At 36.0% G+C, this 4,992-nt stretch overlaps 1 protein-coding gene and 1 long non-coding RNA gene across 5 annotated transcripts in view; both read left to right on the top strand.

Moving 5' to 3' along the window:
• The window catches only part of LOC122074096 (pumilio domain-containing protein C4G8.03c-like), a 21,101-nt gene that overhangs the window by 8,416 nt on the left and 7,693 nt on the right, over nt 1-4,992 (top strand). The gene's annotated exons all lie outside the window — the stretch shown is intronic.
• LOC122074097 lies at nt 1,018-3,612 on the top strand. Of its 2 annotated transcripts, XR_006138961.1 has the most exons (3): nt 2,753-3,045; nt 3,146-3,270; nt 3,369-3,612. It is a non-coding gene; the product is annotated as an uncharacterized LOC122074097 (long non-coding RNA). The 2 variants fall into 2 exon arrangements; XR_006138960.1 differs by having other exon boundaries at nt 1,018-3,045; nt 3,146-3,612.

Here is a 4,992-nt window from a genome sequence, read left to right as displayed (position 1 = left end):
TTTTTAAGGCGATAAGGCGACGAGGGTCTTTTGGAGCGCCTTAGCGATAAGGCGGGCATAAAACGTCGCCTTATTGACTAAAGCGTTCCTGTGTAATATTTTTATAAAACCAATCTATTTGGCTCAAATCCTAGTTAAATCCTATTACTCATATGTTAAATAAATATTAAAGGTTCATATTCATACCAATGTAAGATATTCATCAAGAAAACAAATCAATAAAGTGAATAAACTAAGTTCATCTTCATCAATCATCAATCATCAATCATCATAACATATTAACATATAATATAAATACATAATTATGAAACAAAATTATAAATATAAAGAAAAGAAGACATAAAAAATACAAGTATTTATTATACTTAACTCTATGATGTCAAAATGAGTGCCTAAGTCCTAAGGTCATCCACTATATCTCTACTCTTGTCAAAGAAGAATGAAGCTCACCACTGCCGGAGCAAAATGGTCGTCTGGATCAGTGGTTCTTCCTTGTTTCTTGATTCCTTCTCAAAGCCCTTTCTTAAAATCCTTGACAGAATCCAAACCCTGTTTGTGAATCGTGGTTTTGTTTTGTTTGTTTTGGTTATTTTTGGTGGAGTAAATAAATATAAAGAAAAGAAGACATAAAAAATACAAGTATTTATTATACTTAACTCTATGATGTCAAAATGAGTGCCTAAGTCCTAAGGTCATCCACTATATCTCTACTCTTGTCAAAGAAGAATGAAGCTCACCACTGCCGGAGCAAAATGGTCGTCTGGATCAGTGGTTCTTCCTTGTTTCTTGATTCCTTCTCAAAGCCCTTTCTTAAAATCCTTGACAGAATCCAAACCCTGTTTGTGAATCGTGGTTTTGTTTTGTTTGTTTTGGTTATTTTTGGTGGAGTAAAGCTGATCCCATACATCTCAAGTATTGACAAAACCACACACCTACCAATAAAAAATCTATATTTGAAATCTTCATCAAGTAATTTTAAAATGTGTTTAAAAAAAAAAAAAAAACCCATAAGGCGCTACTTCACGTAAGGCGGAGCACTGCCTTACCATCTCTAGACCACATCAGACGCCTTACCAGTGCCTTAAAAACTATGTATAGGGTTGCATGGAAGGAGTATCTACATCGAACATGCTGCGGCATGGTTATTGATGAATGTGTAATATTTCCTTTGCTATTGTAGCAATTCATTCAGACTTGCTATCTATATTTGGTGAATGAATTGTTCTTATTTTGCTCAGCTTTTCCTTTTTGAGACCGAAATGCCATTATCAAATTATTTTGTACATTAGAAGGCATGTGCCTTAAAGAACCCTTCAAAGAGCTTGTTGAGATTCTTTTCAAGCCAAGGCTTATATATGCAAAGCACATGATGCATATTAGTCAGCAATGGAAAGCTGGAACCAGTGTGCTTTATACAACATTAAGACATAGTAAACTATTTCTTGCCTTTTTAATTCTGAATTTGTTGGAAAAGGCACTTAAGTTGTTATGTATTACAACAAAAACAAACTCAGCCTCATCTCAACTTAATGGGTCGACTACATGGTTTCGTGCAAAAACAAAAAGGATTAATATAAGTAACATGAAAGTAAAAAAGAAAGAAACCCAACAAAAATTAAGGAAAATCTCAACTAAGTGAGGTCGACTACATGTATTCCCTTTCAAAAATATCTCTTAAGGTATATGCCATGTCTTTATTTCTTGTCTTTAGCTTTTTTCATGTTTGTACATTATATATTTTCAGCAGTATTTATTTACTTTTGAGGAAATGCTTCGGAGGCTTATGTTCTATGTATTGAGCCTTGTGCCTTGAACATTTGCCAAGTCGAGTCACAACTTAAGCCTTTGAAAATATTGGATGATATCTTAGCTACCACCACCACCACATGATATTCTTTCTTGCTGAAACCACATGAAAATTTTGTTTCTTTATGATGATATGCATCTGTGGCTTTCTTCGCAATACATGTAAAGCTGTGTGGATTGTGTCGTCATATTTCACACATTTGGTGCATAAGGTAGCCACCTTTGAGCATTCCATGTGTTTGCAACCTTAACATATCTTCATGTGTGGCGACATTGCACACCAGCACTTAAGGTATGATGGTTGTTTTGATGGGGAAAAGGCTTAATATAATACAGTGTTACAGGTCACTAGAGTTGGTTATTGCATGAAAAAAGATCTCAATTAGATATTTTTAACTGAGGGGTGTGATGAAGCTGTAAATGTCACTTCAACAACTGGGGAAGATGACTTCTTTTAATGACATATGTACTAGAAAAGTATAGGTTTGACCTTAATGTATTTCTATTATTTGATAACATCTGGGCATTGTGAAGGAGATCCTATTCTTATCAAACAAAAGGAGTCCTCATGAATTTGTTGTTTATAGATGAAGTAGTTTTGATTGGAAAGACGGTTATAGTATTAGTCGGAGCAGAAGCGAGGGCATGGTTAAGAAATGATGAACAAGAGATGCTTAATGAGAACCTTTTTTTTCTTGTTTGTTATACCACTTCTCAACTTTTCTTCAAAAAAGTACATACCCATTTTCTCTTTATATGGTCTATGAGGGTCATGATATGTTCATTATTTTATCAAATATTTACTCCAGGTTTCTCCAAAGATCCCTCCATAGTTTTTCATTCCTTTAGTGTTGTAAATTATGTGTCATTTTGGTTGGTTTAAATAGTTAAAAAAAAAAAAAGGACAAACTCGTTGACGCTTTTTCACATAGTTTTTCTCTTTTTGATCCTCATTTCTTTTATCTCTTTTACTGTTTCAGAAATTATGTCGTTCAATTTGTCTTAGAGCTAAAGATCCCAACCGCCACTTCCTACTTAATTTCTCAATTTGAAGGGAACTATGTGCACCTGTCAACACAAAAGTTTAGCAGCAATGTTGTTGAAAAGTGTCTCAAAGTTTTTGGAGAGGATAACCGATCAAGGATCGTCCATGAATTTCTATCTTATCCACACTTTGAACAGTTGTTGCAAGACCCTTTTGCAAATTATGTGATTCAATCTGCTCTTGGAGTTACTAAGGTTGGTTCCATTTCTAACGCTTTCATACATGAGGTGCTAGAGTGAGATAGACATGGACTTGGTCTCTTTGTTTTGTTCTAATCTGTTGTTTTGAAGCCAGGGTCCTCTCCATGCTTCATTGGTGGAAGCCATCCGTCCCCATGCAGCAATTTTGCGCACCAGCCCGTATTGCAAGCGTATTTTCTCACGCACACTTTTGAAGAAATGATGTACATTCTCCCCATGGTAAGGGGCATCGTTGTGCTTCACTATCAGTACTACTCTATAACTATCGGATTTAGGAACTGCAGCCATAAGAGTCTCTTGCTGGTTATTCTTTGCAGGATTGGATGGCTCAAGTTGATTAGATATGGTTTCCATGATTTCTGTATAGTGTAAAAGATAAGAATTTTTGCTTCTAGTTCATAAATGTGGACATTGATATGTATTATTGTCATGGAAATTAAATTTTGAATATTTTTATCTTCTAACAATGGAATAGTTGTTCTATGACATTGTAAATGGAGTTGTCTACCCACCATTTTTTTTATGAATTCAGTCTAGTTACCATCTCCTATTTATATTGAATATTAGAACAGTTGAAGTGGTTCAGTATGAGAAATAAGCATGATAATGTTGTTCATCACTTCATTGTACCTCTCCAAGACATACCCATGAACAGATACTTCATTGTACCTCTTCAGGACATAACCCATGATTCAGGATATATGTCCCAAGAAAAATAATCAATCCAAGTCTTTGCAAGAAACAATTAATATATGGTAGCCTTGGTTGGAGAATGTCTGGCTTTTGTAGGGAAGTGGTGATTCTCAATATTTTAGAAATACATGATACCCATCCGGGAGAGGCCTTTTACAGAAGGGCAGCCTGGGCCACCCAGCGCAACTGTCAATGGGAGTGCACATGGAAGATAAACAAGGGCGGGGTGGGATTTTCCCTTTTCATCAGCGGTGTGGTTATCATATTGCCCCTTTGTGTTTGGGCGTAGGAGCCACCTTGCCTTTAAGGCTTCTATTTTCCAGTTCAAAAATGTAATCTAACACGTGAAAAAGTACTAGGGTAGCCATGTCAATCTACCACATTTTTTAATTTACCAAATTAGCCTTCCTACTTACTGTTTGTTTGACGCAGAGATGGGTATGGAATATTATGGATGAATGATGGATGGCGACAGGTCCAGAGTGTCGCTTTTGTCAATCAGGATTCCAATGCCATCATTCCATGATACCAACCACATTCATGACAAAATAAATAAAGTGATTGATCCTTTAATCACACAGTAGTCTTGGCTGATATGCTAGGAGTTATAATATCAAGTCTCTCATCCTCTACTGTACTCTTCAATTACTAAGTACACTACCCTCTTAACTAAGTACACTACCCTCATGAAAGGAAGTGTACTCTTCAATTACTAAGTACACTACCCTCATGAAAGGAAGTGTACTTCAATTACTAAGTACACTACCCTCTTAACTAAGTACACTACTCTCATGAAACGAAGTGTACTCTTCAATTACTAAGTACACTACCCTCTTAACTAAGTACACTACCCTCATGAAAGGAAGTGTACTCTTCAATTACTAAGTACACTACCCTCATGAAAGGAAGTGTGAAATGTCTGTCAACCAAGTTGGAGATAACCACTATTAAGAACACTTGTAAAGAGGAGAAATAAGGTGAGAAATGTTCCACTCGTACAAGATAACCAAAGAAACTTTCACAACAGAATCGCTATGTTCACCTTGAGATAAACTAAGATGTCCACTCAGAACAAAGTGACCAAATATCTATTAAATGAGGACTTTGGAGGTACATGATCCAAGGGTCCAGAAGCTGTGTCCCCTCTTCCCCTTCTTTCCCGTTCTTTCCCATGCGCCCTTGTAACCATGATGAATTCCCTCGGTCCAATTCTTTTATTGCAAATTAAATTGTAACTTATATTCAATT

This window comes from Macadamia integrifolia, chromosome 3, assembly GCF_013358625.1.
Source record: "Macadamia integrifolia cultivar HAES 741 chromosome 3, SCU_Mint_v3, whole genome shotgun sequence".
Classification (NCBI taxonomy): Eukaryota; Viridiplantae; Streptophyta; class Magnoliopsida; order Proteales; family Proteaceae; genus Macadamia; species Macadamia integrifolia.
This window is presented reverse-complemented; position numbering and strand designations above follow the sequence as displayed.